Source organism: Chiloscyllium plagiosum, unplaced genomic scaffold, assembly GCF_037043375.1.
Source record: "Chiloscyllium plagiosum isolate Xiang-an unplaced genomic scaffold, Cpla_swu_hap1 HiC_scaffold_6, whole genome shotgun sequence".
In the NCBI taxonomy this organism is placed as follows: Eukaryota; Metazoa; Chordata; class Chondrichthyes; order Orectolobiformes; family Hemiscylliidae; genus Chiloscyllium; species Chiloscyllium plagiosum.
The window spans coordinates 121,744,649-121,767,113 of NW_028270144.1; the positions used below are offsets into that span (position 1 = coordinate 121,744,649).

Genomic DNA, 22,465 nt, shown 5'->3' on the forward strand with positions numbered 1-22,465 from the left:
TGTTGTCTCCTTGATATCTTTATGTGAAACTAGGATTTGAGGTTTGTCCTCATGTCCCTGTAAACTGTTTGAATGGTAGGGTTTGGGGCCTGGCTTTGCTGCTCCTCTTCCTTGTAAAATTGCTGTCTCTTGTATGCAGCTGCAAATGTAACTGTTTGTTTGATGTAAACTGTTTTTGTAATTTTTTTAATAAAATAAAAAAAAAGCAGGGGTCTAGAGGGTGCTGCACGCAGCAGTCCCCTGTAACCGCAGATTGCGGTGGTTCACAGACTCCCAGCCCAACTGCTTGTTCTGTGGCGCTGTGGAGTCCGTGGACCATGTGTACATTGGGTGTGGGCGTTTGCACTCTCTTTTTGATTTTCTTAAAAAGCTCCTCCTCTGCTTTTGGTTGCACATCAGCCCCACGCTCCTGATCTTCGGGCACCCGGTACGGAGGAGGGAGGGCAGGTCTGAAGACCTCCTCGTGGGTCTGCTCCTGGGCCTGGCCAAACAGGCCATCAACAGGTCGAGGCAGCGGACTGTGGAGGGGGTCGTTAGGGCCGACTGCCTGCCCCTCTTCCGCTGTTACGTTAGAGCCCGGGTGTCCTTGGAGAAGGAGCACGCGGTGTCCACCAACACCCTTGAGCTGTTCAGGGAGAGGTGGGTGCCGCGGGGAGTGGAGTGCATTATTTCCCCCTCCAATTCTATTTTGATTTAATCCCTACCCTCCCCTTCACTGTTTGATCACACAGCATTGCCCTTCGATGTGAAGGGCAGTGTTTGTCACTGGCTACTCGGGTGTTTTCTATCTTCCTGGTGGTGGAAATTTGAATAAAGATTTGTGCACCTTGTTTCTTTCACTGTGTCTCACACCCGCACACACACAACATGGGTGCTGGGGAAAATATAAGCACTACCACAGTCAGGCGGTAGTATGGGGAAAAAAAAAAGAGAAAACTAAAGAAAAAAAACAAAATAGTCAGACATCCTGTTCACTCTGAAAACTGGTTCTGAGGGAGTTTGATCAGTGTCAAGGACTCTACATGTGTAAATAAAAGGTGACTTTGTGACAGGATAGAGGGAAAAAAAATAAGCAGGGATCTCGGGGCTCTGCTCATTCTAGGGACTGGCTGTAGCTAACTGGTCACATGTAAATAAAGGATGACTTGGTGATAGGATACAAGCCTCCATAGAGTTGTTTCAAAATACTTCTGGTAATCTGGTAATTTAAAGTGTCTTTTGATAAACCATGCTGGACCACAGTTCGCTTGTTACAACAATTCAAAAGGCTGGTTAACTTAGTGTGGAGGGGCTATGAAGCTTCCTGAAGTACATCTCAGTAGAAGTTCAAAGTTCCTCAACACTATGTTTCAAATGAGCAAGAGAAAAAGCAGTACCGGTCCTATAACGCGGGTTTCGTTAGTGCCAATTCGCTGTAACGCGATTCGTGAGTTGGAGACACTGTTTCTAAAGCACGAACTTTTAAAGCGTCTATTGGTTATAACGTGATTCTGGCCCCATTAGTTTAAATGCTGCTGTTATTACGCCATTTTCTTATAACACTGGATTGCACGAGAACAGAACTATCGCATTATAGCAGAACTGACTGTCAGCTGTTTGGTTAAAGTAGCCCATAATGAGGGAAGGAAGGCTGGCAGAGAAAAGAGAAAGGTGCCTGCTTACTTGGCAACATGTCTGTGTCTGAAAAGACCCTTTAGAACTTAGTTCTCAGCAATCATTTATAATACAATGACAGGACAACTTTTATGAGTCCCGTTTGCCAGCAGTCCTGAGTTACAAAATTATATACACATATACCCACTTTTCAATTAACCTATTTTCCTACTCAACCTGTTCAGACTTGCTACTACATACCTCTGGAGCAGATGGGACTTAAACCTGGGTTACTTGGTCCAGGGGTAGGGACACTACTACTGAGCCACAAACAAGCCCCTTAGCCCATAGCTATTCAATGTAGAATCGAACATATTCACCTGCAGCACTCTCAGAGTGAGAAAACACACTCTGTGAAAAAGCAAACCTTTTACATCATTTGAACTTACATGTGTCTGAATTGTTCACTTGGATTGGAGAGTTGCGCACTTCAGTCCACTATTTAAGAAAGATGAGAGTGGTAAGTGATGAAATTACAGACCTGTTAGCCTAACACATCTTGGTAAATTGCTAGAATTTCTATTTAAGGATTGAGTGGCTGAAGCATTCATCATTTTCAGCTGATCAGAGGGAGCAGCAGAGTTTATTTTATTTATTTACGTGATATGGCCATTGGTGATGCGGCCAGCATTTATCGCCCATCTGTAATTTTCCTTTAGAAGGCGATACTGGGGAGGGATTTCCAGAAGAAACAGTAGTATATTTCCAAGTCAGGCTGGTGAGTGGCTTGGTGGGAGACCTGCAGCTCATCCTGCTCCCATGTATCTGCTGCCCTTGTCCTTTCGGATATTGGGTGTTTGGAAGGTACTATTTAAGGACCCTTGGGGAATTGCTGCAGTGTAGCTGGTAGGATGTACACATTGCTGCGACTGAGCGTCAGTGAAGGAGGGAGTGGATGCTTGTGGATGCAGTGCAGATTGAGTGGGCTGTTTTGTCCTGCATGGTGCCAAGCTTCTTGAGTGTTGTTGGAGCTGCACTGATCCAGATTAGAGTGGTGCTGGAAAAGCACAGCAGGTCAGGCAGCATCCGAGGAGCAGGAAAATCGACGTTTCAGGCAAAGGCCCTTCATCAGGAATACAGGCAGAGTGCCTGCAGGGTGGAGAGATTAAAAAAATTATCTCTCCACCCTGCAGGCACTCTGCCTCTATTCCTGATGAAGGGCTTTTGCCCGAAACGTTGATTTTCCTGCTCCTTGGATGCTGCCTGACCTGCTGTGCTTTTCCAGCACCACTCTAATCTAGACTCTGGTTTCCAGCATCTTCAGTCCTTGTTTTACCCTGCACCTATCCAGACAAGTGGGCAGTATTCCATCACACTTCTGACTTGTGCCTTGTGGACAGTAGACAGAATTTGAGGACTCAAGAGGCGAGTTATTTGCTGTAGCCTCTGACCTGCTCTTGTAGCCGCTGTGTTTATTTGGTTGGTCCAGTTCAGTTTCTGATCAATGATAACCCAAGGTATTAGTAGGTGTACAGATTGGTCTTGCAACAATGACAGAAAAGGTCTCACCCTGAGCCCTCTACTGCCCCACCACAGACATAAAATTACTAGGGGGGGGAGCAGCTCTCAGTGGGTTGGCTCCCTGCCTGACCTTTCAGCTGGAGGTGGGGGTAAGGAGGGTGTTGGGGAACAAGGGTGAAATATCTCAGTGATGATGCTGACTCTCTGGAACAGGCTCTCTTGGAAGTCCTATGGTTCTGAAAACAATCAAACATTGGGGTTTTCCACCTGTGAATGCTGCAGACCAATCAGTCAATACTGATCAATATGGCAAATCATTATCCACTATCATAGCTTTGACAATGACAGAAGGTGAGCTACTGGAACTGTGGTCTCTATTCAGAGAATCCAAGAGCTGTGCTGTTAGCTCACTCTGTATCTAGAAGCGATGAGGCACTTCATTTTCCTTTTCCTTGTATGTATAGGATGTGGAGGTCACTAGCAAGGCTGGCATTTGTTTCCTTGGACTCAGGGCAGTTCTGATGTAAGTCTGGAGTCACAAGCCCTTCCCTGAAGGACATTAGTAAACCAGATGGGCTTTTACAAGAATGGACTCTTAGATTTTGTTGAATTCATATTTTGCCATCTGCCATGGAAAAATTCTGTGTTCCCAAAAACATTAGCTATGTACTAACTAAACCAATGACATGACCACCATTCCACAGGCCACCCTTAAATGTCTCTTTGTGTGTCACCAACATTTTCTATTTTTAACTCATTGATCAGTCACGTTATCATCCAAAAGGGAACAAAATCAAAATGCAAATCTACTTCAGTGAGAAAATCAGAAGTAAGTTATTTCTTGCTAACATGTTGCTAAGCAACTTCACATTTTCAATGTCTTATTCTCTGTCTTGTAGTCAGTGCCTGAATCGTTGTTACAAATTCTTCCTGGGCAGAAAGTGTATCAACTCCTTAAAAACACGAGATAATTCCTCCTTTGTCAAAATTCATGGTCAATTGATCAACGAGAGACGGCAAAATTAATTGAACTGTAGAGTCAACTACCTAAATGACCAGAAAGCTCAGTGTTACATCGTAGAATGTTCTAGATAGTTCCTGGGGAACTGTGCAGTCCATTTATTATATAATATTGTATCTTTGGGTTTCTGTGACTTATTTTCTGTCCACCATCCCACAACCCAGCTCCAAACATCGGAACTCCTGTTTCTTCAGATTTTATGTAGGTAATTTTGTGGCAATAAAAATACATCTCATTGCTCCCCAACATCCTGAAGAAGGGCTTATGCCCGAAACGTCGATTCTCCTGTTCCCTGGATGCTGCCTGACCTGCTGCGCTTCTCCAGCAACACATTTTCAGCCCCAACAATCTCCTCCAGTCTAGCACAAATCAAGCTCAAACATAGAGTCATAGAAGTGTACAGCACAGAAACAGATCCTTCAGCCCAAACTGTCCATGCCAACCAGATATCCTAAATTAATTTAGTCCCATTTGTCAGTATTTGGTCCATATCCCTCTAAACCCTTCCTATTCATGTATCCATCCAGATGCCTTTTAAATGTTGTAATTGTACCAGCCTCCACTACTTCCTCTGGCAGCTCATTCCATACAGGCATCACCCTCTGTGTGAAAAAGTTGCCCCTTAGGTCCCTTTTTCTATTTCTCCTCTCATCTTAAACCAATGCCTTCTAGTGTTGGACTCCTCTACCCTGGGAAAAAGATTTTAGCTATTCACCCTACCCATGTCCCCCATGATTTTATAAACCTCCATAAGGTCACCCCTCAACCTCCGACTCTCTCGGGAAAACAACCCCAGCCTTTTCAGGCTCTCCCTTTGGCTCAAATCCTCCAATCCTGGTAACATCCTTCTAAATCTTTTCAGCAACCTTTCAAGTTTAACAACATTCCTCCTATAGCAAGGAATTGCATGCAATATTCCAAAAGTGTCCACACCAATGTCCTGTACAGCCGCAACATGACATCCTAACTCCCATACTCAATGAACTGACCAATAACGGCAAGCATTGTCATTTGGCACTGATTGCATGGATAGCATGTCACCAAATCAAATGGGCGGGGCCTTCAAAACCACTTTAGAATCCTCAGTGATAGAGATGTGGTGACATAGTGGCAATATCTCTGAAACCAGCAAACCTGAGTCCTAAGCTAACGTGCTGTGGACAGGTGTTCAAATCCCAAATAGCCACTGGTGAGCTATAAAATTCAGTTATTAAATCCGCAATAGCTTAAAGGTAGTCCTAATAATGTCATTTCTTGCTGTTAAATGCCTTTTAAAGACTGGGTCATGTTCGCATAATTTGAAGCATGGTTTGCTACTGGAAGCCTTGTGTAGCCTAATTGCCTAACCTTAGAGTCATAGAGATGTACAGCACGGAAACAGACCCTTCAGTCCAACTCGTCCATGCCGACCAGATATCCCAATCCAATCTAGTCCCACCGACCAGATATCCCAACCCAATCTAGTCCCACCTGCCAGCACCTGGCCCATATCCCTCCAAACCCTTCCTATTCATCCAGATAGCTATTAAATGTTGCAATTGTACCAGCCTCCACCAATTCCTCTGGCAGCTCATTCCATACACGTACCACCCTTTGCGTGGAAAAATTGCCCCTCAGGTCTCTTTCATATCTTTCCCCTCTCACCCTAAACTTATGCCCACTAGTTCTGGACTCCCCCGCCCCCACCCAGGGAAAAGACTTTGTCTATTTATCCTATTTATGCCCCTCATGATTTTATAAAAATCTATAAAGCCACTCCTCAGCCTCCGACATTCCAGGGAAAACAGCCCCAGCCTATTCAGCCTCTCCCTATAGCTCAAATCCTCCAACCCTGGCAACATTCTTGTAAATCTTTTCTGAACCCTCTCAAGTTTCCTTAGCCTGGTCACTGATTTCTCTATGAATGTATTTATTGTAAATAATTACAACTATAACAACTGTCTGTTGGGTTCTCCAGTATCATGCTATCCCCTATGTTATAAAGGGAAAGCATAGGCATTGCCAAAGCAGAGGAAAAAAAATCTCCTGATGAAGGAAAAACCCACATTAATGATGACCATGCAACTGTCAATTGTTTCAAAATAAACTTCTGGTTCATTGATGTCCATGAGAGAAGGAAATCTCCTCTTTTTACCTATCCTGGCCTCATGTGACTCCAGACCCACAACAGTGTGTTTGACTCTAAACCACCATCTGAAATGGGATGGCAAATCACTCAATTGGGGCATCATGTTGAGGTTGTACAAGGCATTGTTGAGGCCTCTTCTGGAATACTGTGTCCAGTTGTGGTCACCGTCTTATAGGAAGGATATTATTAAACTGGAGAGGGTTCAGAAAAAATTTATCAGGATGTTGCCAGAAATGGAGGTTGGGTAGGCTGGGACCTTTTTTGTGCTGAAGCGTAGGAGGTTGAGGGGTGGCCTTACCGAGATTGATAAAATCATGAGGGACATAATTAAGGTGAATGGCAGGTATCGCTTCCTTAGGATGGGGGATTTCAAGATCATGGGGCATATTTTTAAGGTGAGAAGAGGGAGATTTAAAAATGACACGAGGGGCAACTGTTTTACACAGAAAGTGGTTTGTATGTGGAATGAATTGCCAAAGGAGGCAGATGTGGGTACAGTGACAACATTTAAAAGACATTTAGATTAGTACATGAATAGGAGAGGTTTGGAGGGATATGGAACAGGAGCAGGTAAGTGGACTAATTTAGTTTGGGAACATGGTTGGCATGGACGATTTGGACCAAAAGGTCTGTTTCTGTGCTGTATGATTCCATGATTCTAGAATTCAAGGACACAGGGATGGGAAACAGATGGTGGTCTTTTCAGTGAATTCAACAACCACTGTTAATCAAACAGGGGGTCCCCAGTTTACAAACATCTGACTGACAAATGCAATCCTGTACAAGGGTGTAATTTTAACTATCCTACATACAAACATTTCCTGAACTTAAAAAAATGCTGCTTTATATTGTGCTGCATTGCATTCCAACCTGTATAGAATGGACTTGCAAATAGTCTCAGAAATGGAACCTATTGGAAATGCAGGATCTTCCCGTAGTCTTGCAATGGGAATGCTTTTCAATTCCAGGTTTTATTAATTCAGTTTAAATGCTGTGGTGGAGGCTGATCCCATGTCCCTAGAGTATTAGCCTGGGTCTCTGGCAAAGTCACCCAACCACATTACACATTACCTTCTATCCCCGGAGAAGGACCTGAGGTGGTTTCATTGGATGCAAAACCAAAGCTGTCACTTCCCCCCCCACCCACACCGAGGATGGAGTGCTGCATTGTCACAGGTGCCAATGTTCGATTGAGATGTTAAAGTGAGGCTCCATCTGCACTCTCAGGTGCAAAACAAAATCCATTGGCAACAGTGAAAAGAAAGAACGCAGGTGTTTTATCCATGTCCTGGTCACCATTTAACCACTCATACTGGGACCTTGTTATCAACATTTTGATTGATGTATTTATATTTGCTGCTGTATTTTACTTCACCAGAGCACATTTCATTGTCTGTAAAGTGCTTTGGGACATTGTGACATGACAATAGGTACCACATAAGTGTCAGCTTTTCTTAACTCCTTTCGCTGGTGTAATATAGAGGACAGCCTCTTCACTTATTGTTAATAAGAGCAAGACTGGTGCAAAGGAGTGAGATCATGGATTAGAGTCACAGAGTCCTATAGCATGGAGACAGGCCCTTTGGATCAAACTGGTCCGGTCACACTAACCCCATTTCCCTGCACTTGGCCCAAATCCTTCTAAACCTTTCCTATCCATGTATTTGTCCAAATGCCCTTTAAATGTTGTTCAAGTACCTGCCTCAAGTACCTTCCCCTGGCAGTTCATTCCTTGTGCGTACCACCTTCTGTGTAAAAATGTTGCCTCACAGGTTCCCTTTTATTCTTTACCATCTAACCTTAAACTGATGCCCTCTAGTCCTCGATTCCCCAATCCTGGGAAAAAGACTGAGCGCATTCACCCTATCCCTGCCTCTCATGATGTTATGCAGTTCTATAAGGCCCTCCTCAGTCTCCTATACTCTAAAGAAAAATGTCCAAGCTTGTCCAACCTCTCCTTGTAACTCAGACCATTGAGTCCTGGCAACATCTTTGTGACTTTTTTCCACACTCTTTCCAATTTAATAACATCCTTCCTATAGCAAGGGGACCAAAACTGAACACAATACTCCAAGTGTGACCTCACCAAAGTCCTGTACAACTGCAACATAACTGTCCAACTTCGAAAATCAATGTCTTGATTCTGATCTGATATTTGCTGCTAATCATTTGTCCATATTGCAAAACACAGAATTATCAAGAAAAGACTCCACACTTTTACATAACATTAAATAACTGTCCAACTAGCCTGTGCCAATGTTTCTGCTCCACACCCCTCATCCCATCCTCCCTGTTTCAGGTGGGGTTGGTTAGCTCAGTTGGCTGGACAGGTTATTTGTGACGCATTATGATACTAATAGCACAGGTTCAATAACACAGTGGCTGAGGTTACCATGAAGATTTCTATATCTCAGTCCTGCCCCTTGACTGAGATGTGGTGACCCTCATGTTAAGCCATGAGAGTGTGGAGCTGGAAAATCACAGCAGGTCAGGCAGCATCCAAGGAGCAGGAGAATCGATGTTTCAGGCAAAAGCCCTTCATCTGCAGTCCTCACTTTCTCCTGTTAAGCCACTACCAGTTCTCTCTTTCTGAAGTTAAAAATCACACAACACCAGGCTATAGTCCAACAGGTTTATTTGGAATCACTAGCTTTCGAAGCGTTGCTCCTTCATCAGGTGGTTGTGTTGGAGTGACTGTTTGCGTTGAATTTGCATCTTCTCCTCCTATTTGCGAGTGTTTCCTCCAGGTTTCCTCTGGTTTCTCCCACAATCCAAAGATGTGCAGATTAGGTGCTTCCAATAAACCTGTTGGACTATAACCTGGTGCTGTGTGATTTTTAACTTTGTACACCCTAGACCAACACCGGCACCTCTAAGTCATCTCTTTCTAATGAGTGCATGGATTGAGGTGACTTTGCCTAAAATCCTGCATCGCATCCCTTTCTTAGCTTCCTTTTAAATACTTCTGATCTATTTTCCTAAACTACACCACGTGGCAGGCCAATGAACAGTGTCACCACTATTGATGTAAAGCATGCTCTTCTGAATTTCTAACTGGGTTTATTAGTCACTATCTTATGTAAATAACCACCATGTTTAGGAACATTTTTTCAATTTTTCTCCTGTCAAATTCTCCATTGCGTTGTAAGGTCACGCCTCACTGGGAAAACACTCCCAGTGATTTTTAAAATCTTATACATGGGATATGGGCTATGCCAGTATTTATTGGGTGGTTCAGTGGTTAGCACCACTATCTCACAGCACCGGTGACCTGATTCCGGTTCAACCTTACGGTCACTGGCTGTATGGAGTTTGCATATTCTCCTCGTACCTGTGTGGGTTTCCTCTGGGTCCTCTGATTTTCTCCCACAGTCCAAAGGTGTGCAGGTTAGGTGGATTAGCCATGCTAAATTTCCCAAAGTGCCCAGGGACGTGTAGGCTAGGTGCATGAGCCATGGGAAATTCAGGGACGGGGTCAGTCTGGGCGGAATGGGCTTTGGAGAGTCAGTGTGGACTTGTTGGGCCAAATGGCCTGTTTCTACCCTGTAGGAATTTTGTTGCCCAAAGGCAGTTAAGAGTGTGGGGGGAGATCAGATCACTTCTCAAGGACATTAATGAACCAGATGGGTTACACAGTCGCCATAGCTTAGCTTTTTTTGTCCAAGATTTTTATTGAATTCAAATTTCACCATTTGCCTTGAGAGAATTTGATCCTTTGCCCTCCCCAAGGACATTAACTTCTGTGTGATTCTGACTGTGGTTAATTACTGTGGCAGACGAGGTAGCATCTTTGTGATTTTTTTTCTGCACTTCCTCCAGTGCTTCTGTTTTCTCTTGCAATGCACCTTCCCCAGGGTCACTAGAGATAGGAAATAAATGCTGGCTTAGCCAGAGATGCTCTCAACTCATTAACAAAGAAAAGGTTCCTCATACTCTTAGTGTGGTCTGGCCAAGATACAAACCAAATTGACTTTCGCTTCCCAGTAGTTCAATTCTTTTCCTCCAGGGAAGAATCACATTGCATTGTTGTGCTTGTTAACAGCTTTAAGAACACATTGGGGTCTTGTTTGGTATTTTAGAAACTTCGAGGTATCTAAATATTTTCCTTTCAGAAGTCAAAGCAGCTAGCAACATTAAGATACGGCACAGTTAATAGGGAAACCAGATAACCATATTAGTTGATAATGGATTAATTTGCTCTGGTGTTCATCAATAAAAAAATAAAATTCAATTCAGTCTAATGTCTCACTTCTGAACACCTTGTTCACATGGTACTTGAGTTTAAGCAGCGTAAATAGCTTTGAGCTCTCTTGAGATGTCATACTACTTTACAAATAATGGCAAACAGATGATTTCTTTCACCACCACAGGGTATTAGGCAATAAGCACACACTCCCTCATAAATGTATTTATGAAAAAAATGCTTGAAAATTGGCTATTTGAGTTTGTGTAAGGTTATATTAGAATAATGACTACAAAATGCATTTATATAGCATATTTAGTCGAGTAAAATATCCCAAAGTACTTTATGCATGTGATTATCCAACAACACTTTACCCTGAGCCACATTAAGGGAAATTTAAAAAAAAACATAGCTTTGTCGAAGAGTTTAATGGATGGAGTGTTTTAATGGAAGGTAGCGAGACAGAGATATCAAGAGTTTTTAGTGTTTTATGGGGGTCTCTCTAGCAGCGAAGGGGGAGGGAGGGCACCAAGCAGGGGAGCTTGAGTAGTCATAGTCATAGAGTCATAAAGCTGTACAGCGCAGAAGCAGACTCTTTGGACCAACTCACCCATGCTGACCAGATATCCCAAATAAATTGAGTTCCATTTGCTCGCATTTAGCCCATATCCCTCTAACCCCTTTCTATTCATGTACCCATCCAGATGCCTTTTGAGTGAACCCTGTCAACAGAAAACAGTGGCTTTGGCAGAAAGAGTTTCTTGGAGAGAGAGAGAGAGAGATAGACTTACATAGAATTTCCTCAACCAAACCTGACATATAGGCTTAATTCCAAATAAAAATGCCTCATTCAGTGTTTAACCTTAACTTCTCTTTACAAGACCGGATGTCCTCATGGGATGAAGAAACCCTGCTACGTGATCTTCAGGACGTCCATGTGCTTCAGTCTGGGTGCCAACATCTGCCTTTGAAAAAGCATGAGCTGCTGCACCATCTCAACCAGGATCTGCTGCCAGGAAGTCAGTATCGTTCCAGAAAAGGTGAAGGGAATGTTGACCAGGTTAGACAGCTCCAAGAATAGAACATGGACCTTTAGGCCACATTTGTTACCTGAGTAACGGAGAAACTGGGGCTGCCCTGAGAAATTCATTATCATGGTTTGAACATTCCTCAGAGACATGCTCCTACCTGTCCTGGATAATGGTGACCCAATTCCAGTCACTGACGGAGTTAGACAGGGCTCTGTTCAAGTGCCAAGCCTTATCAGGATGTTCTTCTCCAACATGCTGCAAGATGCCTTCCACGGTGGCTCAGTGGCTAGCACTGCTGCCTCACAATGCCAGGAACCTGGGTTCAATTCCAGCCTCAGAATCAGTGTGGAGTTTGCACATTCTCTCTGTGTCTGCGTGGGTTTCCTCCGGGTGCTCTGGTTTCCTCCCACAGTCCAAAGTTGTGCAGGTCAGGTGAATTGGCCATGCTAAATTGCCCATAGTGTTCAGGGATATGTAAGTTAGGTGCATTAGTCATAAGAAAAGGTAGACTAATAGGGTAAGAGAATGAGTCTGGGTGGGTTACTCTTCGGAGGGTCAGTGCACTCTTGTTGGGCCGACTGGCCTGTTTCAACTCTGTAGGAATTCTGTGACAATGTATACCCAACGCATCAAAATCAGATGGGAATTCTGCAGAAAAAGGGAAAGGATATACTTTGTCATTCCCTCTTTGCTAAAGACTGCGCACTTGCTGGAGATTCAAAGCTGTACCCATAGTGTAGCATGAACTTGCTCACTAGTGTTGTGAACAGCCAAAAGAAAATGGAATTATTACAACTGCTGACAGCCCTACCTTGAGCCCAAGGTTTCCGTCCGTGACCTGTACCCAACAGCAGTGAATAAGTTCACTTAACTTCAGCGGCTCCATCCGTCAAGCTATATGACAAGATTGGAAGAGTTGCCAAAGCAAATATAGCATTTGGTAGACTTTGAATATCAGTGTGGGATTGAAAAGGAATAGGTCTGTCTACCAAACTGAAAGTCTGTAGAGGAATAATCTTGGAGGAGAAAATGAGGACTACAGATGCTGAAGATCAGAGTGAAGAGTGCGGTGCTGGAAAAGCACAGCTGGTCAGGCAGCATCCGAAGAGCAGGAAAATTGACGTTTCAGGCATAAGCCCTTCATCTGGAATCATCTTGCCCACTCTGCTCTACGGATGCAAGACCTGGACTGCGTTCTGCATCACGACAAGATAGAGTCATAGCGGTCTACAGCAATGGAAACAGGCCCTTCGGCCCAATTTCCCCATGCCGCCAAGGTGGATACTTTCATTTTGATCATCTTTGAGAGTTTCTGAATATCAACCGTCAGGAGAAAATGTTCTCATACTCACTCTGGACCAAAAGCATCCACACAATATCGGAACATTCTCGACTCAGTTGGTTTGGTGGCGAGGCCAAAAATGCCTGACACTTGCTTATGAAAGCAAACCCTTTTTGCAGAGCTTGAGTCTGGACTGCATTCTCAATGACCGTCGAAGGACATTCTGAAGGATCCTGTAAGAAGTTCTGATTTTGGGTCCTGGGAGGAGCTCGTTGAGGATCCCAGCATCTAGCCCAGCCAAGCAAAAACAACACAGCGCAGGCTCAACTGAAAACAAGCACATGTCAGGGAAGGAGCGCAAACACAAGGGGAGGAAATCTCAAGCCAGCAACTCACCCAGAACACAATCACCAAAGACAATAGCACCGCTTACGAGACCATCAGAACCCTACCAAAGCCCCCAAGGTGATGAATATGGTGAACCTTTACCTTTAAAAAGGAACCTGACAGTCTTTTCAGGAGATGTTACCAAGGGGCAGCAGCCAGACGACAAATAGGTGCATTGAATTTATTTCTGGATCAGTGGTGCTGGAAGAGCACAGCAATTCAGGCAGCATCCGATGAGCAGCAAAATCCAGGCTGCCTGAATTGCTGTGCTCTTCCAGCACCACTGATCCAGAATCTGGTTTCCAGCATCTGCAGTCATTGTTTTTACCTCGCATTGAATTTATTGTCATGTGGACCGAGGCACAGTGAAAAGCTTTGCTTTGCAAGCAATACAGGCAGATCACAGAGTTAAAGTAGCACAGATAAGTATATAATAGGTAAACAGCAGCAAAAACAAAAACGCAGGCACAGGCGAATGTTAAGAGTTTGTGAGTATTCTAAAAACAGTCGGGTAGAAACTGTTACAAAACCAGCTGGTGCGTGTGTTCAGGCTTCTGTACCTTCCCCCCGATGGTAGAGGTTGTAGACAAACATTGCCAGGGTGGGATGGATCTTTGAGAATGCTGGCGGCCTTTCCTTGACAGCGGGAATGGTAGATGGATTCTATAGATGGGAGGTTGGCCTTTATGACTGTCCGGGGCGAGTTCACCACTCTCTGTAACCATCTCCGATCTTGAATGGTACAATTAGCATACCAGGTAGTGATACATTCAGACAGCATGCTCTTGATGGCGCACCTATAAAAGTTGGCAAGGGTATTCGCCACCATGCCAAATGTCCGCAGCTGTCTGAGGTGGTGGCCAAGACTAGGCTCATGTAATGATTAGAAACTGGGCACTCACTACAATGACCCACGCCGTCTCCTATCAGTGACAAACATGGGCCTTGGGAGAGATTTTATTGTCATGGTCATTCCAACATTCATGATGGGAAGAGGTAGCTTCTAGTCAATCTTTGGCAGCGTTGCAAAAGCCAACTCCAGTTGAGGCCATTCCTGGAGGTTTGCCCACTCCACCTCAAACCACCCTATGCCGACTCCTGCCCCTGGTATATTTCCTGCAGACTCACATGGAGCTGTATCCTGAAGGTGAGACGCTGAGTCTAGGAGGTTGACAAATGCAGGCAACAATAAATTGGATTCACCTTGAATTCACATTGTTTTTATGATCAAAAGTCTGGCATGAGACTTTCACGTTGCTGAGGAAGATTTTTTTTTCGTCACTCTACGTTTGAAATACCGTAAATATTTTCAAGGATAAAGGTTTGCATTAAAGAAGGAGAGACAGAAATTAGGAGCAGAAGTCGATCATTCCCTTCAAGTCTGCTCTGATCATAGCTAATCCTCTATCTCAATGCCATGTTCCCACTTTCTCTCCATACCGTTAGGTGCCTTTAGAGTCAAAACATTTGTCAATATCTTTCTTCAATTTACCCAGAAATCCTGTGTTCCTGTGATGGAGACTTTCAGAGATTGGCCACCTTTGAGTGAACAAACTTTTGAGTCTGGAGGTAAAAACAATGACTGTAGATGCTGGAAACCAGATTCTGGATTAGTGGTGCTGGAAGAGCACCACGGTTCAGGCAGCACTTTCTCCCCACCCCCACCCTCCTCTAGCTTATCTCTCCACGCTCCAGGCTCACTGCCTTTATTCCTGATGAAGGGCTTTTGCCCGAAATGTCGATTTCGAAGCTCCTTGGATGCTGCCTGAACTGCTGTGCTCTTCCAGCACCACTAATCCAGAAACTTTTGAGTCTCCACATCTCAGTTTAAAAAGCCTATCCCCGAATCTGAGATTGTGTCTTCTGGTGCTAGGCTCCTCAGTCACCAGGAACATCCTTCCTGCAACTAGTCTGCCTAGCCCTGTCAGAATTTTGTACATTTCAATCAGATCCCCTCTCTTCCTTCTAAACTCTAATGAATACGGTTCCTGTCAAACCAATCTTGCTTCATACGACAGTCCTGCACCCCCAGTGTCAGCCCAGTGAACCTCCACTGCACTCACTCTCTGACAAGTGTATACTATCTCAAGAGGAAGACCAAACATGCATGAAATACCCCAAAGTCTCACCAAGGCACTGCATAACTGGAGTGAGACATCTCCTCTTCCAGTTGTATGGAAACAGACCCTTCAGTCCAACTCATCCACTGCCAACCAAATATCCTAAATTAATCTAGTCCCATTTGCCAGCACTTGGCCCATATCTCTCTAAACCCTTCCTTTTCATATACCCATCCAGATGCCTTTTAAATGATGCAAATGTACCAGCCTCCACCACTTCCTCTGGCAGCTCATTCCACATTTCTGAACTTGGAATGAAAGCCAACACATTTCATGGTGTCAGCTCACCGCAAAGTGTTTTACAGCCAAGAAAGTAGGGATTTTGAGAAGCATAGTTGCAGTTGTAATGTAAGAAACGAGGCAGCCAATTTTCACCCATCAAGCTCCCACAAACAACACAAAGGAAACCATCAGGTCGTAAACGTTGGCAGGACACTGAGTGAAGAACCCTGCTCTACTTCCCACAGTGGCTGTAGCATTTTGGGTATATCCATCTTTGAGGACAGGTAGTAGCTTGTTTTAACATCTCACGCTCAATACAGCATAAGGTATACCAGTCCAGATCCTGCATGGCTATTTGAACCTCTGACTCCCTAATTCAGAAGTTGACACTTTACCCATTTAGCCATAGATGGCTCATCACATGAGGCTGCTTAAAATGCAGGAAACCTTACTCAAGAGGCAAAAGGCCATCCTCTTGCCAAGATGTTTTCTCACATTCACTGAAACACAAGTCACTGCTGATCTGGGCACCTTTGTGTCATTGTGTTCCACAATGGAAAGCAAGCATTGGTGAGAGCTATCAGGCATGTGTCATGATATCCCGGAACAAGATGACTAGGGGAAAGGTAGCCACCAAGTATTGCGAACTTGGGTAGAGTAATTGTCAATTAGGAGACAGGACATTAGAATTTGATACATGTAAAATTGTAAAATGCTAGGGAGGAAAGCATTGCATAGTTCCTTTAAATTATGGTGTTTTTTTTGTGTTCAGAGATTTTAAAATGTATGTCTGTGAGAAGCAGCTTGTGGGTTTGCCAGGAGAGAAAGCACCTATATTGAAACATTTGTACAAAACATTGTAGAATATTTTTAACTAAGACAACAATTTTGTATTTTAGCCAACCAATTTGAATCAAGGACTTAGCTACCAGAAGCCTATTAAATTTAAATCTGATGGGTTTGACAACAAAGAACCAATCTTAGGTAAGAAGTATTATTATGTCATCACGGGTATAAAGCAGGGGACACTTGGACCGAGACCTCAGAGCCAATTGCCACCTGCTAAGAGATAACAGCTCTCACAGTCATCTATATGTAGAGAAGGCACAGTTAAATAGTCTAATTAACATTGATACCAATGTCAGAGAAGACATTTCAGACAGAGGAAGAAGACGGGAAAGACACAGAAAGTTCCGGAAGACATAACCTGTCTGTAAATTTTGAGAGCTTACTTTGTATTTTTTTTTGTGTGTGTGGGACTTGTAGTTATTGGAACAGCATACCGTTAGAATCTTGTTTTATTCAGAAATAGTTGGTAGTTAGAATAAATTCGGATTGTTACTAATTTAGTTAATTTGTTCGCTGTTAGAGTTAGATAAATAACTTGTTACTTGTTGATATTTTTAAAGTGAGTGTTCAGGATTTGTTTTATTTCACTGCTAGAAGTTGCTGAGAAGCAGGTTACACCACTTTTCACATTCTGTTTCAATAGGTTACAGGTCAAGGCGCTCCTCACTGGGTGTTTTGGTTTTAGTTTTCCAGGGGTCAATCGCTGCTTTATTACCCGACAAGTCAAACCAGAGTGTTATGCCATCTTATTTTTAAGAAAGAAGAACAACAGTAAACATGATAAATCATCTGATACAGCTTTTCAAGCATCATTGGATAGATTAAAAAGAGCAATACACTCAACTAAAAGCAGCAGCTCTAGTTCCAAAATGCCATTACACTTGTGATGACGGCAATTTACAATAACCTCAGAACCATCACCCTGAGCAGCGTGCTAAGATTCAATCAGACCACTGTACCAGTGTTTAGCAGACCATTAGGCTAGCTATATGGCTATTAATTGTGTTTCTATTCTAGACTCTTGAAACATTGGATGAAATGTTTGACCTGTTGAAATTACATCCTTCTTTGAATTTTAAACAAGTTTGTAGGGCAAGGATTTCTGGCTTTCTCAGGTCCTTTATCTGATATTTTTGAGAGGGGGGAGTTCAGGGGTCACAGGCAGGAAACTGGAATTAAGGTTACATCAGATCAGTCATGCAGCACGGTAAGCTCAAGGGGCCGAATGGCCTATTTCTTACATTCTCCATTTAAATGATGGCTGATATTTCCTTCCTCAGAAGCTGAGGAGGGTGAGCATGGCAACTAGGGGCAGGAGTAGGCCATTCAGCCCCTTGAAGCTGTTCCACCATCTAATGGGATCATGGCTGACCTCATCTAGGCCTCAACTGCACTTTCCTGCCCACTCGCCATAATCCTTCAACCTGTTTAAAAATCTGTTAATTTTCTCCTGAAATTTATTCCTCTCAGGCATCCACTGCACTCTAGGCTAGTGAATTCCACAGCTTCATAGCACTTTGAGAAAACTAATTTCTCTTCATCTTTGCGTTAAGTGTGCTCCCCTTTATCCTAAAGTAATGACCTCTCATTTTAGATTGCCCCATGACAGGGAAATATCCTCTCCGCATCTACATTGTCATTCCTCTTTAGCATCTTGATAAGAGAAAGAGCCTAGAATCCATTCTGTGAGTAGGCAATCACAAAAAAATTCAAGATATGTTAAAGAGCTGTTTTATTTGATACAGGAAGTTGAAAGCTATCCCAGGTGGAGTTAACGCAAGGTGATAGACATCACCTCACTGATCTGTGCTGGCGTTTATACTCCATGTGACATACACACACACACACACATACACACATGCACACACTCCTCTCTCTGCATCCTTGTCATCTCACCCTGTTAGCAGGTTCATTGAAAGGAGGTGTTCAGTTGTGAAGGGAGCTGACAAAATGATGAAAGGTTCTAAAGCTAAAAGAAATGGAGTTGAATCCTTAAGCTGTGAAGTTCATTAAATCCCTATAATGTGGAAGCAGGCCATTCAGCCCATCATCCCCTCAGAGAGCATCCTACCCCTACCATATAACCCCACATTTTCCCATGTCTAAGCCTCCTAGCCTGCACATCGCTGGACACTATAGGCAATTTATAGGCACTATATAGGCAATAGCATGGCCAATTCACCTAACCTGCATATCTTTGGATTGTGGGAGAAAACCGGAGCACCCGGAGGCACGGGGAGAATGTGCAAACACCACACAGACAATCGCCCGAGGCTGGAGTCGAACCCAGGTCTCTGGTGCTGTGAGGTAGTAGCTCCCACCCAATTAAAGTGATGAAAAGTAGCATGAGAGTTTGAGGAAGATTTTGGGGAGAAGTGAGCGGGGATGGGGGCACGTTTGGAGAAGATGGTATAAGCACTCTGGGGAGGGGTAGATAGACATACTTCTGGAGTGAGGAAGGGTCTTGGGGTGGGGGAGTTAAAGTGAGGAAAAGGCAGAGGAACTAGGTTCTGAAGAAAAATTCTGTACACCTCGAAACATTAATCTGGTCCTCCGTCCACAGATGGCACCCAACGTGTTGAGTTTCTCATGATTTCTGCTTTTCAGATCACCAGCAGCTACAATACCTTCATTCTCATCATTCTAGGGCATGGGAAGGGGAGGTGAGCGGGGCTGATCTATCTGAGGACACAGCTTTTAAAATCTGACTCAAGGCAGATTGCCAGAAACCATGTTTGCTGGAAGACGCTGTAAAGAATTGGGGTGTGGGAGGGCGGAGGAGAGAGATGACCATAAAAAGGTCATTAATGAAACAGCACCATCAACTGAGTGAGGAGAGGTCTAGTGAGAGGCTTCATGAAATTTGATATCTAGAAATAACACCCTGAAAGTAAGGAATAGGAACTCAGAATCAGAATAAATTAAACCAGGCAATTTTAACATGTGGGTCACATGCACTGCAAAGTATTGGGAGTAGCATTCATACTTTGCTCTGGTTGTTTGCTTCTGGTGTAGAACTAATTGTACCTGATTATTAAAATTGTGCATTGGTACCATCTCGGTTTATGTATTCGTGCTGAGGTTGCTTGAATTTATAGAGTCATAGAGTCATAGAGATGTACAGTATGGAAACAGACCCTTCGGTCCAACCCGTCCATGCCGACCAGATACCCCAACCAAATCTAGTCCCACCTGCCCGCACCCGGCCCATATCCCTCCAAACCCTTCCTATTCATATACCCATCCAAATGCCTCTTAAATGTTGCAATTGTACCAGCCTCCACCACATCCTCTGGCAGCTCATTTAATACAGGTACCACCGTCTGTGTGAAAAAGTTGCCCCTTAGGTCTCTTTCATATCTTTCCCCTCTCACCCTAAATCTATGCCCTCTAATTCTGGACTCCCCCACCCCAGGGAAAAGGCTTTGTCTATTTATTCTATCTATGCCCCACATAATTTTGTAAACCTCTATAAGGTCACCCCTCAGCCTCCGACACTCCAGGGAAAACAGTCCCAGCCTGTTCAGCCTCTCCCTATAGCTCAAATCCTCCAACCCTGGCAACATCCTTGTAAATCTTTTCTAAACCCTTTCAAGTTTCACAATATCTTTCCGATTGGAAGGAGACCAGAATTGCATGCAATATTCCAACAGTGGCCTAACCAATGTCCTGTACAGCCACAACATGACCTCCCAACTCCTGTACTCAATACCCTGACCAATAAAGGAAAGCATACCAAAGGCCTTCTTCACTATCATATCTACCTGCAACTCCACTTTCAAGGAGCTATGAACCTGCACTCCAAGGTCACTTAGTTCAGCAACATTCCCTAGGACCTTATCATTAAGTGTATAAGTCCTGCTAAGATTTGCTTTCCCAAAATGCAGCACCTCACATTTACCTGAACTAAACTTCATCTGCCACTTCTCAGCCAATTGGCCCATCTGGTCCAGATCCTGTTGTAATCTGAGGTAACCCTCTTCGCTGCCTACTATACCTCCAATTTTGGTGTCATCTGCAAACTTACTAACTGTACCTCTTATGCTCGCATCCAAATCATTTATGTAAATGACAAAAAGTAGAGGGCCCACCACTAATCCTTGTGGCACTCCACTGGTCACAGGCCTCCAGTCTGAAAAACAACCCTCCACCACCACCCTCTGTCTTCTACCTTTGAGCCAGTTCTGCATCCAAATGGCTAATTCTCCCTGTATTCATTGAGATCTAACCTTGCTAATCAGTCTCCCATGGGGAACCTTGTTGAACGCCTTACTGAAGTCCATATACATCATATCTACTGCTCTGCCCTCATCAATCTTCTTTGTTACTTCTTCAAAAAACTCAATCAAGAGTGTGAGACATGATTTCCCACGCACAAAGCCACGTTGACTATCCCAAATCAGTCCTTGCCTTTCCAAATACATGTACATCCTGTCCCTCATAATTCGCTCCAACAACTTGCCCACCACCGAGGTCAGGCTCACTGGTCTATAGTTCCCTGGCTTGTCTTTACCACCCTTCTTAAACAGTGGCACCAAGTTTGCCAACCTCCAGTCTTCCGGCACCTCACCTGTGACTATCGATGATACAAATATCTCAGCAAGAGGCCCAGCAATCACTTCTCTAGCTTCCCACAGAGTCCTCGGGTACACCTGATCAGGTCCTGGGGATTTATCCACTTTTAACCATTTCAAGACATCCAGCACTTCCTCCTCTGTAATCTGGACATTTTGCAAGATGTCACCATCTATTTCCGTACAGTCTATATCTTCCATATCCTTTTCCACAGTAAATACAGATGCAAAATATTCATTTAGTATCTCCCTCATTTTCTGTGGCTCCACACAAAGATCACCTTGCTGATCTTTGAGGGACCCTATTCTCTCCCAAGTTATCCTTTTGTCCTTAACATATTTGTAAAAGCCCTTTGGATTCTCCTTAATTCTTTTTGCCAAAGCTATCTCATGTCCCCGTTTTGCTCTCCTGATTTCCCTCTTAAGTATACTCCTACTTCCTTTATATTCTTCTAAGGATTCACTCGATCTATCCTGTCGATACCTGACACATGCTTCCTTCTTTTTCTTAACCAAACCCTCAATTTCTTTAGTCATCCAGCATTCCCTATACCTACCAGCCTTCTCTTTCACCCTGACAGGAATATACTTTCTCTGGATTCTTGTCATCTCATTTCTGAAGGCTTCCCATTTTCCAGCCGTCCCTTTTACCTGTGAACATCTGCCTCCAATCAGCTTTCGAAAGTTCTTGCCTAATACCATCAAAATTGGCCTTTCTCCAATTTAAAACTTCAACTTTTAGATCTGGTCTATCCTTTTCCATCACTATTTTACAACGAATAGAATTATGGTTGCTGGCCCCAAAGTGCTCCCCCACTGACACCTCAGTCACCTGCTCTGCCTTATTTCCCAAGAGTAGGTCAAGTTTTGCACCTTCTCTAGTAGGTACATCCACATACTGAATCAGAAAATTGTCTTGTACGCACTTAAGAAATTCCTCTCCATCTAAACCTTTAACACTATGGTAGTCCCAGTCGATGTTTGGAAAGTTAAAATCCCCTATCATAACTACCCTATTCTTCTTACAGATAGCTGAGATCTCCTTACAAGTTTGTTTCTCAATTTCCCTCTGACTATTGGGGAGTCTATAATACAATCCCAATAAGCTGATCATCCCTTTCTTATTTCTCAGTTCCACCCAAATAACTTCCCTGGCTGTATTTCTGGGAATATCCTCCCTCAGTACAGCTGTAATGCTATCCCTTATTAAAAACGCCACTGCCCCTCCTCTCTTGCCTCCCTTTCTATCTTTCCTGTAGCATTTGTATCCTGGAACATTAAGCTGCCAGTCCTGCCCATCCCTGAGCCATGTTTCTGTAATTGCTATGATATCCCAGTCCCATGTTCCTAACCATGCCCTGAGTTCATCTGCCTTCCCTGTTAGGCCCCTTGCATTGAAATAAATGCAGTTTACTTTATCCATTTCTCTGTATCCAGAGGTAAAACGTCAGAGTCTAACTACCTCCTGAAAAATCTGTTTCCATCAAAGCTTTATCCGCTGTGAAACTTAAGCACCTCGGGATACCTACAGGGTCTGAAGGTTAATTCACACCA

At 43.7% G+C, this 22,465-nt stretch overlaps 1 protein-coding gene across 2 annotated transcripts in view; it reads right to left on the reverse strand.

Annotated features, from left to right (window-relative positions):
* LOC122550927 (neuroligin-4, X-linked) overlaps positions 1-22,465 on the reverse strand; it is a 308,072-nt gene that overhangs the window by 258,572 nt on the left and 27,035 nt on the right. The gene's annotated exons all lie outside the window — the stretch shown is intronic.